Below are 21,765 nucleotides of genomic sequence, written 5' to 3' on the forward strand. Positions count from 1 at the left end.
CACTGGGCACCTCTAGGCTAAAACTGTCTTCCCTATAAACCAGTTTTCTGTCTTAAAACAAAGAAAAACACACAACATGTCTGTCTTTTCTTCCTTTTTTTGTGTGTATGCCTTACATTACACTAGATTATTGTGAAGTCAGAATTTTCAAAGCATTTGAATTATTCACCACCTACATTATTTTATATTTTATTCCGCCTGTCATGAAAATTGCCTGTGGATTTAAAGACACTTTCTAATAATTTTCACTTCTTGTTATTGTACAAATATGATAATTTTAGTAAAGTCAGTTCCAGGATACATTTTTCAAAAACAACGTAAAGAAAATTAAACCCTTTTGGTTTTATCAGAATTTTTAAAGCCTTCTAAAAATCTATATCTAGCTGTTCAAAAATCACATTTCTACAAATACAGGTTTAAGTGATTTTTCCATCTATTTTAGGTTTTTTAAATGTTCAAGTGAAATTTCTGAGCTTTTAAAAGACTGTCTTAAAAAAAAAAAAAACAGAATTAGAATTCTTCTTATATTAACTTTTTAAAGGTGTTTGTAAATAAAATCTATAGTTAGAGCATAAAACTTCTTAATAGAGCCTTGAATCTGTTAATATCAAATCAGACATCCTACTATCTTACTCTCAATATCCATCCTTGCTGCAAACCGTACTGCTTTAAAAAGAAGGAGCCCTTTATTAAAACAGTATTCCTACACTAGAGGAGCAATATGGGAAGCTGTGATCGGAGCTGACAGTTGGTTTACTCTTACCATTTGATCGCAGAATTTTGGTGCCATCTGTGGGAAGCCACGCAGGCAAATGTGTCATCACATCTAATAATGAAAAGAAGAAACAGACAGAACGTGCTGTAAAAACAGACTGCTTTAATTACCCCCTGTACAACGCTTTACAAAATTTGCAGAGGAAAAGTCCTGCGTGGACAGGTTGCTTAAGCAAAGGAGAATGTCACGACAACAGCAAAACAAGGTTTGACCTTGGGCATTACACCTGAGCAATATCCAAACCGTCGATTCATTAAGACAACCTTTTAAGCACAGGATTAGGGTATTGCATGCCTTGCAGACCTCCAAATTTAGCAAAGCCAGGCAACGCTGGTAGCTTAGGAGATAAAAAGGCTGTGGTTGCTTTTTTTCTCTGAATGGGGATCTCCAGCTGCACATGAGATGAATGGAAATAGGTGCACACCAGCATCCCCCGGTGCCAGCCAGGATGAGATATGGTATGAGGACAGAATCTGGGGGACTCAAAGCACTCTGTTGGGATGAAACCCCAGGGTATGGGGTGATTTAAGCAGGTGAAGCTGCTCTGGATTGACCTGTGCTGATGAGTGGAATATAGGCTCAGTTTTGGAGAACAGGTTGCTCCTGCAAAGGTCAAGACGCTCCTACGTATTTTGTATCTTATCAAGGAGATGGTGCTATGCTGTTTTTTCTGACTGCATGCGCTGCATCCTGGATATTCCGGGTTGACTGTGAGGGTGAAGTTTTGCCATGCTGGCTCAAAGAGCTGCTACAGGGTGGAGGAGAGCAAAAAAATCTCAATTTTGAGGGTGGCCTGGGTACGAGGACACAACTGCAGTGTGATTTGTTCCACGTGCCACCCAACAAATGGGCGAGAGGGAAACCCCATGGCGGTGGGGACAGGTACAGTGGGGCCCTCTTGGACAGTGTCTTGGATGGTGGCTGATCCTTCGGGCCAGGGACAACAAAGTCATACATGATCCTTCTCACTTGCAAGCCGGCACCCTGTCCCAGCACCCACCCAAGGTCCTGGACTGTCCCTTGGCCTTTCCAGGTGCTTTTGTTTCTTCCTCATTCACATCTAGTCTCAAGGCCTGCTGCGCTAATGTTTGCAAGAGAGAAAGTGGTGACGCTGCTATCACTTTCTTCATATTCTTCAAACACTTTATTTTTTCTCTGCCTCTGGCAGGCTGGTTGTCCTCCCCAGGGGAAGGGCCTATGTATGACCGAAAGAACAGATGTCCGACGAACCCTCACAGAGGCTCCAGGTGCTGGGATTGGTCTCTACCAGGACATAAAGTTGCTTGGGATTTTATTTACAGTCCAATCCAACCTGCAAGAGCATAGCCAGGGTTGGCTTTGGGCACTTTTTGGAGGCATCCATGAGTTGTCCCCCAAATACCAGCTCGGCACAGCACCTCCGGTGACATCCAGGTTTGGCAGCTGGAGCTTGCAGCCTGCAGAGACCTTCCCCTCGCAGAAGCGGGCTGCAGGCAGAGGGTATGTTGGCCATGCTAGAGAGGGTCACCCTGCCCGCGATCAGGGGAAAGCTCAGCTCATGCCATAGCCCAGCACCCCGAGTTATCCAGCTCGTTTGCCAACTCAGCACCTCAAGTTAGAAAAGGAGGGTCTGTAGTGTGGCACAGAAGTTGGTGGAGAAAGGCAGCTGACAGTTCCTGGGGACCACCGCGGGGCAAGTACGTTTCCCATTCTGACCAGCCTGTCCCACTGAGAATGACACTGAAACACTCTCCGCTTACAAAACATCAGCACGTTCGTAACATTCCTGTGTGACCAAGTGTGGCAGCACTATACATGTGTGCAAAATTGGAGTAATTCGCTATCCTTGAATGCCACCTATAGGTTACTGTTTTCTGAAATGAACCTGATGCGAAACCATGGAAGACAGAGGGTAAAATGCAGTTTTGGATTAAAGCTGCCAAATTTTTGTGTGCTTACTTTGATTTTTGTAAGGTCACTAGTGACCGTGGTGTCCTCAGGACAGTTGCATCCATTGCCTGCAGATCACAGTTCCTCTCTATCTGATTTTCGAAATCTTCTCACTCATGGTCATAATGGTTCATTTATGGAACTATCACTCAAAAGCTACTCTTTTGCAGGAACACAACCCTATAGATTTATCCCTTATTGCGACAAAACTTTTAGTTACTGCGCAATACTGCCACACAGCACCCTTTGGAACACAGGGCCCTTTGCAACAAATGAGTTTCAGATCATTAACAGGGAAGTCAGTGATTTACAGCAGCTGTGAGTCTGGCCCTGCTTTCTGATAAGAGGCTTTTGAACAGCATGCATTTGACCCTTCACTTTACACTGTGCCCTTTCTATTTATTCATATTTCCCTAATTAGAGCAGAAACTTACTATTTCTTGTTTGTAATAACATGAGGTTCCTTTGGGAACTGGCTTCCTTGGGAAGATTTTGATAAAATAAATAAAACCATCTAGAGATGGTCGGTTCATTTCAAAGAGGATTCATTCTGCAAGTTGTTGAGCGTGACCTGTGCTCATGGTGCTCGTGACCTTTCAAGAAGGCACTCAGCACGCTGCAAGACTGCGTCCCCTTACCCCGCTCTGGCTCAGTAATTCAGGTTCAATGATTTAAGAAAAATATTGTAAGGTACCCTGTTCCTGGTATATGCCGGCACATACTTGGTAGCATATTTGGACAATGTTGCTATCTTAGCTTTATGGGACAGCCCAATTGACTTCTATTGCTATAACTTCCTTGAAATGCTTGGGAAAAGAGGAATTCATATTTGCTTCAATTTTTTTCAGAGAGCTTCTAAAGGATTTGGATGAATAAGGTATTACTATAAATACTTTCTTCCTGGGCTCCTGCATATACAGAGAGTATGGGAATAGCCGCATAATTTAACAAAGAATGTTTATTTTATTCCACTGTAATACCCTCATGACACTTAAAATGACATCAGTGTGGAACGTGTTTGCTTTGAGCCATTGCATCTCTAGCACCGTGTCAATTTAAAATTGAAATGTAATAATGCAAGCATAACACACGTTAAGAAACTCAGTTGATACTGAAGGTCATCAAAAAGGTCTAGGGACATAAGACATCTCCTAAAAATGTTTCCAGAAGTATGTGGTCATTCATTACAACACTGAACTTCTTTGGTATGTGGAAAAGCAGTAAAAACCAGCACTCTCATACAATGTTGTTTTCAAAAGTTCAAAGGATCTGAAAGCACTCAATGAATTACTGCAGCCCTGTCTCAAATCTTTAGATGATTTCTTACAGAACACCTGAAAATGGGTATGCAAACAGCTTGAGATCCCTTTGTTGTACAATCTAATGAACTGTTAAACGTGTGAGCAACGGTGCATAATCCTGTTGCCTGAACTTTTGTTGCTAAAGTAAACACTCAGTGGATCATTGCAAACACATCCTTACAGCATAGGCTGATAGGTTTCCCAAATTCCCTGTTGCCTTCAAATCTTCCCAAAGACAAATGGAAAGATGTTTGATATTTATTTAAGTTTTGGATATAAGGATATATGTGAGCCATGCGATATAGTAACAAAGGCAGAGGTAACTAAATGAAACCAGAGGGAGTAAGTTCTCCCGAGATCAACATGGCCTGATAATACCTGTATCTATAGCATTATTATTTCTTGACTGAAGCTATTTGCCTATTACTTCCAAATGTCTTTTAACTGTGGTATCATAATTAACAAATGCCTTTGTTTGAATAGAAGTTTGAGCTATTAAATCTCTGCAGTCTTTCATTTTTTATCACGTGTGCTAAAGATGCTGTTTGAGCATCTGTCCACATTAGCAGGCTCAGCTGCACATTTGCTCTCATAGAGCCAAGAGAAGGCAGTATTTTCCTGATGACATTCCCAGAGCCATCTAATTGTTTTTCCTCTGTTAGTCTCTCCCAGGAGGTATAAACAACTTGCAGAGAGGGGAAAAAAAAAAAGCACTTGACGCACCTTCCGAGATGACAAAGCACAAAAAGTTAGGAAAGACACGACTTTCCTCCTCTTTTTCTCATTTCAGTATTTGCAGTGTTACTTAGTAAGGCCTCAGCACCAATGAGTCAGAAAACAAAACTCTTAAAATAATCCAGAAATGTTCAGAAGAAACTAATGTTTTGCAAAATCCCAGGCTGCGCTACCTCCAGAGAGTTCTCTAATGACTGCTCTACTGGAGAGGAGAGCAATGCTTTCCCTTGGCCTCGCTCATGAAAATAATGCCCCTAAAAATTCCCCTCCTCAGCAACAGAGACTTTGGGCAGTTCTGGCCTCTCCCGCTCCTGATGATACATCTCTCACCTGATGGGCTTTTTGGGGTGGCAACCCCTTTATCCATGGAGGGGTCTCAGGTAGAGCTAGTGAGCAGTCATGGTAGCAGAGATTGCTGCTGCCTCCAGAGAGCATCTCCTCAACACCAGAGCCTTTCCAAAGTGGGATGAAGAGGAAAACAAATCGGTATCACAGAGGGGGTTCCCCGCAAGGGCAGCTTGTTGCCTTGAAAGAGGGTGGCCACATACCCGATTTTCAAAGACATACACACAGAGAAGCTTCTCCTGAGCCAGGAACAAGCTTGGCTTTGTCATGTCTGCAGGACCAGGGATGCGATTAGGACACTGCTAGTGTGTGACCTGCTAAACTGGATGTTGAGATAAGATAATGCACTCTCATCCATTTCTGCCAACGAAGGCAGGTTTTGGCACGGCTAATGACAAAATCCTTCCCTCTGAACAAAACAGCGCATTTTTATGATTCTGATGCTGGCTGTAATTCAGCTTTTCTGTATGTCAGTTGCCAGCAGCTTCCTCAGATGAATCAGTTTCTGTTCCCTAAACTGAGGCAGACAGATGTTAACAAAATATCTGTGCAGCGCTTAATTCCAAATACTATGAAGAGAACTTTCTTGGATTTACAGTCTGTCAAGAGGACTGGTTGAGGTTGTGCAAAAAAATTTTCTTGGAAACAAAAGGCACAGAAGCCATCACCTTGTTCCAGCTTGGACAGAAGTCTTTGGGACACTCACGTAAACCATATTCACATGCTCTTAAATATCTGTGGGATTGCAATATTTATTTTTGTTTCTCTGTGATTCAGAAAACGTTAACTAAGATTCCAAATGATCTTTGCACAGAAAACTCCAGCACTGTCTTTTGGCCAGAAGGTGATCAAAGAGACTTTCAACTAATTTCTAGCACACAGACTAATAGTAAACAAAGCTTATTCAGCACTGAGCATCCATCTAGGTTGACAGATTTTGCAAGCATCCCACCATGAACAGAATCCTACCAGAGTAAGACTGCTCCAAGTTAACTACGTACATCACAGAGGCCAGCATCTGCAAGTCCTCTTCCTATTACTGTCAGACGCAGAAAGCCTTGATGTTAGTTATTACATTTGGAAAAGTATCTTGGCTTTTCCTCATAAAACATACTGCTTTGGCACAGATAGCTGGACCAAAGAAGAAAATACACACTGACATTATTTTGATTAACCTTCCAGGGAATCATTCGTGAGAGAGCATAAACAATTCTATAGGGTAAACTTGAAGAATTTGGCAGAAGTATCAAATTGCACTCTACCTTACTGGTTGTTCTTCCTGATCATTAGCCCAAAATGGAAACAGCCTGGGAATGATTACCTGATCCCCTGGATTTTCTTTTAACGATGAAGAGAGCTCAAGCCCCACAGAAAAGCGATACCTTTTGTAGGAATAGGAAAAAATATATATAGTAACATTTGCTTTATATCAAACACATGCCTGCTTACAACAATAAGCCAGAAATGTATGGATTCCACTTTTATGTGTCCTTAAAAAGAGTTCAATAAATATTAAGGAAGCTATTATTATACCTAAAATATCTTAAAGGCACAAAGGCAGGTAGCTGGGTGATTCCAAGCAGGGTAGCCAAGAAGCTCCTGCTGGTGTTTGCAGTGCACCCACCTCCAGCTGAACTGCTCACCCCAGCTCCCCCGCAGGGCCAGTGGAGAGGAAGACATGACCTCCAAAATACATTGACGGCGTGACACACCCAACCTCTTTTACAGTCAAAATAATTGGCACACTCTTAGAGAAAAAAAAAAATCCCCTTTACTCCTAATCAGAATTCCTCTTGCTGAAACGTGTGAAGGTTTCCTTTCGCTGTTCACCTCTGAGAGGAGTCTGACTGCCCTCCCTCTGGCCCAGTTAGGTAGCTGGAGACATCAGGTGCATCCCCATTCTGGTGTCTCCTCCGGCTGAACAAGATGCTGGCGTCAGGATGGGGTGCAACTCCCACTCCACTCCCCGGCCGGCACCGCCTGCGTCTCCCCAGAGCAGGGTGAAGCTTAGAGGCAGGTAGTGACAGGTAGCAGGTTTAACGGTGTCGCTTGTCAACTATAAATCTGTAGCTAAAGCTGAACACGTGCCTAGCCCTGACTGATGAGCAGCGCAGCCTCTCCTCCCACGCGGGCTGCTCTAGGGACACATAACAGCAGCGAGCACCGTGCTTGGGTACAGTCTACTTAGCATCCCCATTCGGGCATGAGGCAGGTATTACTGACGGTCTCAAGATTACCCAGACACCAAACCGACATTTTGAAAGTATCCAAAAGTTCATCTGTCGAGAGAAGTTTTAGGGAGAAAAAGGCAAGTGAGGGATAATGGCAAAACACTGTTGCTAGTGTGACTTGAGTCAAACCGCAGCTGTCGTTGCCAGCAGTATGACTACGTTCCCAAGGGTAGGTAGCTTCAAAAATAAGAAGATTTCACCAGAACAGATAAGTGTTGTTTTAAAAATGGGAGATTCTATTTTAGCATTCATATGAGAAATGTTTTAAATAGGTAGCTTTGCATATAAAGCATGCAAGCCACAAGAGAAGACAGACCCTGCTTCCACTGTTGCTGCCTGGATTGTCTGTGCTGTGGCATTGCCTCTGAAGGAATTAGCCTGATGAAGTTTCTTTAACCTCAACAAAGGACAAATGATGTTGAAGATGATACAGGGATTGTCCACGGGATCTGCACCCTCCGGTTCTCTTTGAAATTGTAATGGATGGTTCTTCTTTGTGTGTGTTTTTTACATCACGTTTTACATGAAAGGCTGTAGTTGGGCATCAGATAAGACATGGAGGGGAAGAGACACAAGCTGGAACCAACGGGGATGCAAACTGGCAGCTGGGCCAGTGTTATTTCCTTAGGTGGGACAGAAAGATCCAGGCTTTTCCCAGAAACTCAGAAGGGTATCGGTAGAGCTGATCCTATACTTTTGTACTTTCACTCTGTCTAAAAAGTTTTCTGTTTGAAGTGTTCCAATTTTAGCATTACAGATTCCTCCCTTTTGGGATGCTCGCTTTAAGGAATTTAATCTAAAAGTCCTGGTTCATTTGGGGCATGTCACAGGAGTAGTCTCCACTTGTCACCATGCTAAAGAATCCATTGATTGACCTCGGCATGCAACCGTGCTAGATATTTTAGCAAAAGTACAGGAAAATTTATACAGTATGAAAACAATCACAGGAAAGATGGCATATGCTGGGCATCTCATAAGGGATTTCATTTTACCAAGCAATTTTTTTTTTTTCATTTGAGTATTGCAAGAAAGATGAGTGCCAGGGATAAAATTAAATGAAAGAAGGCAGTAACTTAGCACTCTGGGACATGGAGGACAAGAGGTGTTGCATATGGGAAAACACATGATGAGAGATTCATGGTTTGCTGGAGCTTTGCAAAGCTTTGCAGGCACAGCCAAGAAAATTCAAATGAGAAGGAACGGGCAAAAGGGAGTCAATGGCATGAATCACAGAGGTGTAATGAGAAAAAGGTCAGCAGCCAAGATCATGTTAACCAACTGGGTAGACTGAATGGCAACGAAGCAAATCTCAGGGAGGCCAGATTCAATGACAACACAATGTGAGCTGATGATTTGTAATTTTAATGCAAAATCCAGTAAATAAAATGTTAAAATAAGCAACTTTAATAATTCATTGCAATGTTTACTATTTTAGGACTGTTATTTTACAGCATATTTGATTCAATTGCTCAGTGTCATTGTATGTCCTTTCCTTGTAACCATGCCACAACTTAGACATTAGTGTTTCATAAATGGCCAGCTAATTGTAAGGTATTTCTGGGTTTTTCAATAAGCCAGGATCCTGTCTGTCAGACTAGAATATCAGCTTTGAATAAGAGTTACGCTCTTGCTCACTAAGGTTTTATATCACCTCAGGTGGTCTATATTTCTAGTGCTTGCAGCAAACCAGCAACTTTATGCAGGTTTGAATACTATTTCGGACTTCAGCAGTTTGTATCTTCAAAGCACTGTGTAAATATTAACCAGTGTGTACACACCTTAACTTCACTGAACAATGCTTGTGTTAACTGCAGGAGTTAAGAGCCAGAGGCTGCATCAAAATTTAGAGGTTATGCTGTGTTTATCCTCGCTATATCTGTAAAAGCGCTTGTAGGCTTTTGGTAGAGCCGAATTTTTTGCATGCAGAAATATACAACCTTCACCGACATGTATCTTTTTCATGATAGTACTCGCTGCGTTTGATGCCGCACAATGACCGATGCATGCGTATGAACAGGTAAAGTGTTAATGGCGGGCAAAGGCTCCAAAGACTAAAAGGTATTACATGGCTGACTGCAGGCTTGTTAGCTCAGCAATGATCCCAAGCAAAAGCATGGGAAAGACTGAGCATGGCGTATACGTTATTGTTAAAAGCTGGTTTAAGTACAATGTAAGATGCAAGTGTAAGGAACGCTAACAACACGCTTTAATGGAAACAATAGCATCCCTGTTAAATGTAAATTTTTAAATGTTAGCATTTAACACTGAAATATTGCTAGCATTTTTGACAAGCTTGGTTAATAAGAAGTGACAGCTGACATAATACACTTAGATTTCCGGAGGTTCTGTTACTTGATACAGCATGACAACCTGATTAAAAACATCTAACTGAACCACTGAAGCACATACTAAAACAGATTAAAAATTGAATAACTGATGGATCTCAGAAAGAAATCATTGATGGGGTCTCTTTTCTAGTCTCAAAAGTGTTCAGCCTCTTTACCGAGGAGTAGAAGACATCAGATTACTCCCACAGCCCAGCAAGACCAAGGCTTAGGAGAAGACTATTAGCTAGCTCCGCTTCGCACTAGCACAGAAAGGATGTGATATATGGCCCCATGTTTGTAGCCACGTACTCATATCTACTCTCTTGTTTTTCTTACTCTGGCTGTTTTTAATCTGACTGATTCAGCTTTTGCGGTGTTCAGGGCAAAGGTCTCCACTCTTGACTTGGAACCAAATCTTCTTTTAGCCAGTATCAGGCTTTCTGTTAAGTTCCATGGGCTTTGGCTAAGGTCCCCATTGTGGTATTCAAATAATCAAAATTCCACCAATTGCTTGTGCCTAAACAGTGGTGAAATCCAGACTCACTGATGCCCCTGAGAACCTCTTCAAAGAGCTAATAGGAAACACCAGGCCCTGAGATTTAGGTGAAGACAAGCTCCCATGTATTGCCAGTGCTTGAGGGTAACTTTCAGCCATAATAACCAACAGGTAGGACAACAAGAGAACAGTAAAACAACAGGTGTATACACCTTGCCCTGTACAGTATAATACCCTGCAAGCTTTGGCTGAAACCAGAAGATTTTGTAATTTTTACATGTAAAAAAATTCTGCAGATCCAGGCCTTGTGCAAACCTGTGCAAAGTGCTCTCTAGAGCCCTGCTGATGGAGTTAATGGCCTCATAGCTACAGCAACTGCACAAACTGAGATGACAGATGCAATGGACAGAGAGAATTAAAATATAATGCACATCGCATCCATGATATATGTTTACATTAATTGCCAATCTGATTGTTGCACTATATAATCCAAGAAAAAAAAATGAGGGAGCCCGAGAATAAATAGAGATTGTATATGGGCACCAGTAGGCATGAAAAATAAATCAGAAAAGCAATGGCGATCACACAATGCTCTGTGAGCCTGTGGCACGGAAGCAAGAGGTTTGCAATTTATCATGCAGTTAAGAAGGCAGCAGGAACCCTACAATTCCTATTGTGAAGCTGCAGAATTGTCCTGCAGTCAGCAATTTAGTCTGAACGATTTCATTAAAATACCTTTTTGTGCTTTGCAATGTAACTTCTGTTTGAGACAATAGGTTTGAATTTAGGAAGGCAAAGAGCAGAGAGTGAGAAGAGTCTCCAGAGTGCAGTGGAGAGTTCTGCAAGCTCAAGAAGAGAGAGCTATTAGCTCTCCAGCAGCTCCTCGCTGTGGGTAATCATATTATAATATGCTTTCTTCTCCTGTAGGGGCTGATAAAAATATGTACATATAACAGGTCCAAGATGCATGTTTCTACCATTTTTAAAGCCTGGTTTCTTACTGTGGCAATAACTTGTTTTCTGTTTAACACAGGCAAGTAAAAAATTGCTAGGACATGGGCATCTTTCCCAGTCTCTTTAAACATACTGTCTTTATAGGAGGGATGAGGCTTTAGCTGCTCCCGCTACAAACAGCATAAGGAGCTCACTCTGTCCTTTGTCATACCAAGCTTGTTGGGGCTTTCATTTGACAAGATTACATACATGCAAACCTCAGGTAATGTAAGTTGATTTAGCTTGATCTGACATTTATAGTGTGACTCTGTCTTGTTGGGTTGGAGTGCAGGGAAAAAAGATCACACAAATGGATGCTCCATTTAAAAACTTCTCTACAAGCCATGGATCTTTTTATGGAAGAATCCCAGGGAAACTGCGAGGTCCTATTCAACTGTTACCAAGCCCTTGAAAATACCTTAAGTTTCAAACAAAGATTGAATGAATACATTGTGGTCCAGACCTGTAACTTTTTATGGCATAAAATACCACTCCAGCAAACAACCAAATTACAGACAAGAGATGAGTCTCAGAAAGGTCCTCCAGCCCTTTGTCTTTCTCAATTATAATGTCTCTTTACAGTAATTTTGAGATCTTATGCAGTAATGCAGCATAACATAAGAATGCAAGACTGGTTTACTGAGGCAGACCACAAGTTTGTTGAGCACTGCATCCCATCCCTGACTGCAGTCAGCAACGGATGAATAGTAAAGCAAGGGAAGCAGGCAGTTGTATTTCCCCCAAGTTCTCTCCCTAACTCCAAAAAAATAGCAGATCAAAAACTTTCTAAACAAGAGGCGTTGCCTTTGCATTTAATGGCTGCTGATGGGTTCTTTTCAATGAATTTGTCCAGTTGTGGTTTTTGACGCTGTCTAAATTCTTAATATTCACAGCGTCTGGGCTCAAGGGCTTACACAGATTATCTGCATAGTCTGTAAAACCCACCTCCTTTGTTTGTTTTGAACTTTATGTCTGCTGATGTAACTATATGCCTTTTAGATCTTGTGACTAAAAGTGTCAGAGACATCATTCATTCCCCATGAACCCTTTCTGAACTGCTCAGTATTGTATAGGCCTATGCCCTGAAATTACTGCTTCTTAAGGCATGTAGATCTTTTTTTTTTTTTAAATAAACTTAGCTTGCAAGCAAAAAGCAACATAAGCTTTAGCTTTCCAGCAGGATAGGAAGACATCATAACCACCTTCAGACATAATGACAAAACGCACATTGGCCACAAAACACTTCAGCAGTTTTCCTGTCTCGCTCCAAGACAAAACTTTTCCTCCAAACTGTCATATTGTGAGTGATGCAACATTGCTCTTCTTCCAAATTGTGTTCTGCATCCGTGCACAAACAGGTTAGTCGTCAGAGAGCTTCCTCCTGTCTTCAGTGCTCTGTAGAGAAATTCCAGAGTGAATGGTCTCCACTGACTGGTGTATATTAACATAATAAGGAACTGCACAGCATACTTTTCACATTGAGGCAGTGCTTTAAAGGCTTTTCTGAGGCTGTGCTTCCATAAATAAGTTGTGTTTATTTAGATGGTGGAATACCTACCGCATTTCACAGGGCAGCAAGTAGTATGGGAAGTTCCAATACGAAAAAAAGCCTTAAATCATAAAAATCTTCAGTTCTTACAGACTTAGCATTATCTTCCATTTCCATAATTTACAGGAAATGAAATTTCTAACTGCGTTTAATTATCTTGGGCCTATTTCAAAACTGATTGCTGTCTTTTGAAGCCTGTTTCATTTAAGTAACATAGGGTTGTGAGGTGCAATAATCAAGTATTACGATTCAGTAAAATGACGAGTGCCTTAGCTCAGGAGTTTCTTTCTGAACGAGCTGTAATACCTTCAACCACAAATCTTTGCTCCCTTCCTGACCACAGCAACATCAGAGATGCATCTTCTGTTCAGCTTCCAATAGCCAGGAGATGGAGTCGTGAGGCTTCAACATGGCCCAACCTAACCCATAGCCCACCGGCCTCTTCAGATGATCAGTCTATTAGAGATCTATCTTCTGAAAACAAAAAACATAAAAACGTGAATTTTTTAATGGGTCATAAAGACCATAAAGCCCCTGAGCCAGCACATACTTCTGAATTTGCTGCACGGACATATTTTGTGTGGTTAGCAGAAGCCGGGAGTTCTTGGGGGAAAACATCGTTGGAGAAATGGTGCAGGGAAAGGAAAACAATAGGAAATTGTCTGCAGCCAGCCCTGGTCAGACAACATGGATTTGAATTTCAATTCACTGTAAACAAGCAGCCCATCTCCGAGCGTGTCAGCAGTTTTAATGTCATGTCATCCAACCAACACAGGTTGTGTTCTGGGAATCAGAAAACACTTCTGCATTCATGGGAGAGAAGACTTTTGTCTTGTTTTACTAATTCCTTCTGCTAAATTGTACCTCACTTAGCACCTTGCTGATGGTAAAGATCAGCATTCACTGTCTGGCATCGGGAGTACCTCTTTCAACACCACAGCAAGTTCACAGATCCTTCCAGGCTGCTGTACAGAAGGAAGTAGCAAATCACTCTACAGAAAGTGGCATTTCTTCTTCTGTGATGAAGTCTGACTCTACCGCTGGTAAACACTTCTAAGGTGAACTGTCGATTTGAAATCACAATTTGCTTGAAAATACTGAGCTAGCTCTTCAGCTGCTGAAGACTGGCAGAGATCCATTTAATTCAATGGAGACATGCTAATTTGAACTAAAGAGCTGACCCTCTGTGCCTACCCATATTAAATTATTATTATATTAGACAGATTGCAGATAATTATAATCCTGTGTGTTTCAGTTTATTGACACTGTGTCTCTGGGAGCACTCTCTTAAAGGAATTTAGCCAGTCATCTGCCATTCACTTCAATTACAGAAATGCACATACAGGCTCCCAAACTAAAACTGAAAAAAAACCAACCCAGAAATAAAAGACTGTAAAACCACAGCAACTGGCAGAGAAATTATAGGCTAGTCTAATATTTGATCTGCTTTCAACTCATTGTAAAAACATTGCCTACCAAGCTGGCAAGATTTGAATTATTCCTTAAAAGGCAATTCATGATCCTCATCATGCAACATCAATCCGCACATGTAAGCCCTGTCCCATTCAGTTCTGGATCGTGACTGCTCTCGGCACTCTTCAGACCGTTCGGTTCCTTCTTATTTTGATTTCTCAAGAACAGATGTCTCCTGCCTGACAGCATGTCACTGCCTTTGATCTGTTTGCTCTGGGAGGAGGAGGTGGAGAGACACAAACTCGCCTCCTGCCGCCCCTTGACATTAGCGCCACCAGCACAGAGCCTCACCAGCAAAGCACGGGGGGCCCAGCATGTCGTGGAGATGCTGCCTCACTGCTACAATGGTGACACTGCCTCGCTGCTGTCTCGTGCCCTGTTCTGTGGAGACTAACCTGAGGTAACGCTAACTCCTGTCTGGATATTCCCATGAAAATCAGAAGGGAAGGGGGCTTTGCAGTCCATGGGATCCTTCCTTTTCATTTGCTTTATTCCCCCTCGTGTTTTCATGTCACCAGTAAGAGTCTGTGAACCTGGTTTAACAGATAAGTCTAATGCCTCTCTACATTGTAGTTAGTCCTTGTCTGTCTTAGTGAAGGAGGGTTTCATTTCATCCTACATCACTAAATAGAAAGTTGTGAACTAACACTGCATATTTTATCATGTATGGTAGGAGAGGTACCACAACCACCTTAGCACGCCATTTACGCAAACAAATTTGACCAAATCCAGTTTTACTCTAAAGGCAGATCGACGCATTTCTGGTACCTGAGCCAGCTCACAAATCCCTATATTCCATACATCTGGGATGAAATAATCCCCTGCAACAGCACCATCTGGGGCCAGCTGGGGGTGGTGGTGGAGAGGCAGCTGAGCCCGAGGCTGCGCTGGGCTCTTATGGTAGGGAAGGGCAGCCACATGCTGGGCTGCATACAAACAGCAAGCCAGCTGGTCAAGGGATGTGCTTATTCCCCTCTGTTTGTCACTTGTGAGGCCACATCTGGTGCGCTGTGTCTAGTTTTGGGTTCCCCAGTACAATAAAGACATGAACAAACGGCAGATTCCACGGGAGGGACATCAAGATTAGGGGGTGGGAGCATGAATCAGCAGTGTAAATATGTAAAGAGACTGGAAGACTTGTATTTGTTTGGTTTGAAGATGAGAAGGCTAAGGGAAGATCTTCTTACCATCTTCAACTACGTAGTGGGAGGATGTAGAGAAAATGGAGCCAGACTCTTCCCAGAGATGAACTGTGAAATGACAAGAGGCAAGGGACACAACTTGCAGCAAGGGAAATTCTGATAAGCCATAAGGCAAAGTATCTTCACAGTGAGAGTAAACATACTCCGGAACAAGCTGCCCAGAGAGTTTCTGGCATTTCCATCCTTGGAGATAGTCAAAATATAACTGGGCGGGTAAGCAACCTGGTCTAGCTTTGAAGTTAGTCTTGCTTTGAGCCAGGCACTGGACCATGTGACCTCCAGGGTCCCCTCTGACCTGAACCATTCTGTGATGCTGTATGGCACGGTAGTGGAAGAAACAGATATTTTGAGGAGATCTAAGGTGGTGCAGGTCTCTCGAAGACCAATGGATTCAGAAGGCCTAGATACTACTCTCAGCCTGCCCCCAACATCCTGTGTGACCAACCACTCTGAGGCAGCTTCTGCATCCTCAGCTCCCAGTGAAGCTGGAGACAACAGAAATGTGTGTATTGTGTGAGCAATTGCCCACTGCCAACAGCAAGAGCCAGCCTAACCTAGAGTCACTCCATCATCTTTCACAACTGAAAAACAGGGATACACACAGTGATACAGATGAACTGTATTTGAAGGATACCTGCTCCATAGCTGTGGAGCCGTCAGACGGGAAAGGAAAACATCTATGACTAACACGTACTAACATCCAATACTGCGGAAACCCATCCATTTTATCTGCCAACTTATCTGGAATGGAAATCAGCCGGGAGGGATTGCAGTTAAGTGGGGAATGTGAAAACATGATTTTAAATGTTTGGTAAGTACTCTTCAAGGCAATATTAACATTAATAATTCCTGCCGGCATTTGGACCTCCGTTGTCACCCACTCACTTTGGCATCTTATCATACATGAAAACTTTTGCCATTTAAGCTGGTTAGTAACATCCTCCGATATTCTCACTAGCACTTAACTTTCAATTTGTCATCATTTAGCATTCCCAGTTCATCTGTTTGTACAATTTTTTAACTTCTTCCGTATATGGATAATGCCATGTGTTGAAGAGGGCAATATGCAGAATCATTTCAAGCCTATGGAGGTCTGAATTTCACTACACAGCTCTGTCCGTGAATCTGAGTCATGAACTGTAGTACCACCTCTGTTCAGTCTAGGATCTAGGAGCTCTCTGTCATTTAAAAATAGGAGCCACGCACCGCCTTTGTGTGCACTGAAGCTGCTGCCGAAGCCAACAGACCTGTGTGCACAGGAGGGATCATATGAATCTGGCTGTGGTCATCCTGTGGTACATAATCGTGGCTTAGTGGACAAATGCCGCATAAAGATACCCAAACGCACACCACAGTGCCACACAAAGGTACCCAAATCAACTGAAATATTGATATGTTATTTCAGCGATTGGTCAAGATGATTCATCTATTTCTCACCTTTAACAACAGGCTATATAATTACTACAGTATCTTCTTGCAATCATCAGAGAGGTACCTCCAGATGCTGATTACCTTGATCTTGGCAAGAAAAATTGCTAGCAGGCAGTTCTGCAAGGTCAGACTGACCTCCAACACACTTGAGGTGCCTTGGCATGAGAGAAGTCTTTGGGGGATCACTGGCCAATATAAGGAACATGATGAAGCAGCTATACGAAATGTAGCAGTAGTAATATTCCCAATAAGCACCTAGCTTTTCATAGCTGCAAGATTTTGAGTTTATTTTCTCATAAGAACTCTAGTATAACTCTAGGCCAGGAGCGATCAGCTCTCTACAGACCAGAATTAATAATTAAAATCAGCACCAGTGAATAGCTATAAGCTTTTAAAAAGCAATGGATTTCATATTTTGCTGATACTTTACCATTATCTTTATTTCATGAAAATTACACAAAATCGAAAGTATGACTGGCCTGTCCTTATTGCATGTTTAATTTTCATACCTACCTAAATAAATACATTTTCAGTATATAGGGGGCGTTGAAGACAACACGCATGGTGGGACATGCACCTTTTGGAGTAACTGGGGTTCAGGAGATGCTGCTTTGCACTGAGATATAACCCCAGCTTCTGTCTCCACACGTCGCTTCTCCCCACGGCTGGGAAGGAGGAACCACCAAGGCCAGTTACTGCTTGTCCTCCCCCAGGGATGCCTCAGGGGGTGGGGGCAGCAGGGCTCAGGGCATGGCTGGCTCCCAGAGCTGCACCGCAAAGGACTCCCACGCAGCTGCGGAGACCAGCTGGCCTCCTGGGCTCTGTACTTTTAACCAAGAACATGGGGGAAGCTGAAGCAGGTGAAAGGGAGAGCAGAGGGCTGCGGTAGTCTGATCGTGAGTAGATTTTTTTTCCACATGTTTTTTTCTTCCTGGCTGCTTTTTGTATGTAAATCTGTGGGTTCTATACTGGAGAGGGAATGCATGTGTTGTTATAAGCAGGGAGCATCCTATAGAATTCTTACAGTAATAGATAATCTACAAACTTATACTGGCTCTTTTAGTTTCTTATGAATGGCTCAAAAGTATATTAAAGATGCAAGTTAAATACATATATATATATATTTATCAAGGGTATAAAGTCAGCGAGAAGCTACAATTTAAGGTCTAATGTAGAGTGGCAACCAGCACAGTCTGCCAAGGTTGAAGGGCTTTATCAGCAGTGTGACCTCACGGCCCAGTTTATGGCAGACACCAAAGGACTGAGTCTAACTGTTAGCTACAAGACAGCCACGGGCAGAAAATAGTTACAGAAATACTGGTCATTAGAACAAAAGAAAATTCTCTTTTAGTCCCACCCCCACAAAGACTATATTCAACTCAAAACTAGAAAACATGAAAAAAGAAGAGGTGATTATTTCAAACAAAATAAAATGCTCAGCGCTAGACCTAAAAAAAGATGGTAATTATATGGGCATACAGAAGACGCTACTTTTCAGAGAAGCATTTGCCTTGCTAACACCCTGTCTATCTGTGAGACAAAAAATACACAAACATATGAAAACGATAAAATGGGGTTATACACAGGGGTAAGCACATTCACAAGAGGGGGAGGCTGAAAGTCTGCATTTGCCAGTTACCCAGCGCACTACTACAGGGTGTCTCTCAATGGACAGTCTCTGCTCCTCTTCTCCCCTGTTGCTGCAGGGCTTGTTCTTCCCTGCTCACCCCCTGCCCGGCTGCATGTAACCCAGGTGTGCATGGGCCTGGGGTGTCTCCTGCTGCTTGCATGCTTTCAACATGCCATCTCTCCTACTTACTAAGAGGTCCCACCCGTGCGTGTTGAACTGACACCTCCTTCAGTCCGCCCTTGAGGTTTCTGTAATCATTAATTGATAATTAATACTCATCTCCTTGCAAAGTTATGCTTCTTTAAAGTCTCGAGTGAAGCATGCTTTCGCACACTCCTCTTTACAAGGAAAATAAAGACTCCACATAAGCAGATCTCTCTTTTTTCAGTGTTATGTTCTTGGTCAATTTGAGGGCTCACTGCAGCTTCTGACATATAAGGTCCACTGCCTCTCAGTCTGACCTCTTCTATTTCTTTCCCATGCAACTTACTGCTCCACAGCGAGCTCCTTGCCAGCACCTTCTGATGAGGAGCTCTCACTTCGATTTTCAAGCAGCTCTTCCAGAAACGCTTTTGCCTTTTCTGTGTTTGGCTCATGAGCAAAGACACTTATTTTCCCAGTCTCTGAGCACAAACCACAGTCTATATCCCAAGAATGACAAGGCCTCAGGCCAAAAAACATATGAAGTGACAAGAAAGCACATCTAAATCTCCACCCAGCTTCACACGCATTGGTCAAAATCTTAATTAGGGGAGTAATAAGCCAATGAGATATGCTGTAACCTTTAAAATACATTCTGCTAGCACAGGTAGGAGCATTCAGCCTCGAGTCTGTGCGTACCCTGGATTGCTCTGAGTCGCCAGCACAATGACTGCAGGTGTCATTGCAGGTGACACATTTGTGTCAGCTTTGATCTATATAACATGAAGGCCACAGCAGCCTGGACCCCTGCACAAGCTATAAAAACCTGTCTGGACTCCATATGGGTCTTCAGGTGGCCAACTCCCTGCGAAGTTTGTACCGCAACAGCTCTAGTGCGATGGTTACTGAAGGGCTGATGTAAAGTCGGCACCAACACGTCTCAAGCAGCTGAACGCACGCTGTGTAGTTCCCACTGTTGCTAGTACCAAAGGTGGGAATTTTCAGGGACAAAATTATTACGGCATACACAGCTGGTATCAAGTACCACTTGCTTATTTAATTAAGAATTATATTTCCGTGTCCCGTGTTCTGGTCCCCGTTAATGCAAAAGCTCCACTCAGCCGCAGAGGTCCTGCAGTCCCACAGCTCTCTGCCCCGGTGGGTGTTGTCAGTGGCACAAAGGCAGGTTTGGTAGCAAGTACGATTTTTTGATTGAGTATATCCATCTCAGTGCAGTCACTGCACAGTAATTAAAGATGTCTTTCTATTACACTGAAGCTCTTCGTTAAGTCTTTTTTTGCCTAACAATAGACCTTGGAAATGAAAGAATCTATCTTAGAGCTTTCCCCACATGTGACTGGTTTACACTAAAGAATAGTTGTAACTTGCATTCTCCACATCAATTATTCCCCCTTGAATTACTCCAAAATCATAAAAAAAAATTCTAAACATTTTTAAGAAATAATTAAATTTCTAATGGAATTATTAGCAGTTATTATCTCTGATAAGCATTAGAGCTGATGAAAAGAAAATGACTATGTGAGAGATGCATGAGGGGTAGGCTACTTTTTATCATTAAATTACTTGCCTGTTTTGTAGCAAGATTTAGAGTCCCTGGGAGAGCCACAGTGTACAAGGTAATGTAAATGTACACAATAAAAAGCACACCAAGTTTTTCATCTAAATAAGATAGGCGAAAAAGACCAAAGGAAGTCTCATTACTGTACCAAAATCTTTGATAGGACACAAAGGAAAGGAAAAATTATTTGGTTTTGTTCATGACCGGAGAAGAAATCTACAGTAATATTAAAGAGTCGTCCACTCCTCATTAAGCTCATTTGCTTCACCACTAATCCCTCACCTAGTGCAGTGTAAATTGAACCCGACTGGCCCTCCACCCAGCCTCAAAGCACCCTCCTGGAAAATCCTCGTGGTCCAGTCTTCGTGACAAAGCAGGCAGTGGGACAGCAAGTGCTGCCCCACAGAAATGGTTGCGGGTTCAGCTGCACCACTCAAGAAAAGTAAAAACAACCCAGTGTAGAAGTGCAGCTGCCAAACACTTCTCAACCCAGATGGAAAATAAAACCTCTTGGTCCACTAGGAAACAGGGGCTTCTTCCTCACATCAGGCCACAGACCAGTTCTCTCACTGGACATTCCAGCTAGGGAAGATTTTTAGGCATCAACAAGCTTAACTCCAGCTGGAGCAGGGCTCCCTGCTTTATCATTAACCACTTGTCTTTAAAGTTGTCTGTTGACTTATTGATATCTTTACAGAACTCTGTTCAGCACTGCCAAAATTAATTCTTAAGAGATACGTTTAGGAAATTTTGTCCCAGTAGCCTCTGTTCTCATATAGCTTATACTAGATTATTTCAGTCAACTGAACAAAGTTTTCTGTCCTTTTCAATTATTCATTTTTTTTTTCTGAGATGTTATTTATACAGCAGTGTACACAGTGCTTTGCAGTAAGTAGGTATGTCAGGCAAAGAACAATGTCCTCTCGACAGCCTCTGCAGCCCGAAGAAACGAATAAGGTACAGAACAAAACAGTAAGAGTAAGGAAGCAAGGTCATCGCAGTTCAAATAATCCATGGAACCAAAGCAATGGTAAGAATGTTTGAAAAAGAAATACATTTGTCATATTGGGTAGGGTTTGTTCACTTAACTTTACACATCTATAATGCAAGGGTCCATGTCTGAGCTAGTCACCGGGAGCATCCTTTCTGGTGGTTTTAGCACAAGTGGTTTTAGCACTGAGATTCATCTCCTTTGGACACCTTTGGAAAGAGAGGAATCATGCGTTATGCTCTACTTATCATATCAACTGCGTCTCCATTGACTTTAACATAGCCAAGCTGACCAGCTCAGACCTGGATATCTACATTTAGTTAGATCATTCCAACCTACTATTCTAGCCACATGATGATATATCTTTTAAGTCCTGACTAAATGAAATTTCTGCTTGACAAAGCTTCCAGCAGTGGTTCTCCATTCTTTTCCTCTGGGAGAGAGCTTTTTTTTAAATCCCCCATTCACAAACACTTTTTTCCTGGAGATAATTGCTAGATTAGCTCAACTAAATCAGCTGTCTCGTAGGCTGCACTCTAAATCAGATTTGGTTATAGGAGCCTATTTTTTAAAAGCTGTCTCCAGACATATTTTTTTCTTCTTGTTGTAAATAGATTCCTCTGTACATACAGTTTAC

Source organism: Rissa tridactyla, chromosome 2, assembly GCF_028500815.1.
Source record: "Rissa tridactyla isolate bRisTri1 chromosome 2, bRisTri1.patW.cur.20221130, whole genome shotgun sequence".
Taxonomy (NCBI): Eukaryota; Metazoa; Chordata; class Aves; order Charadriiformes; family Laridae; genus Rissa; species Rissa tridactyla.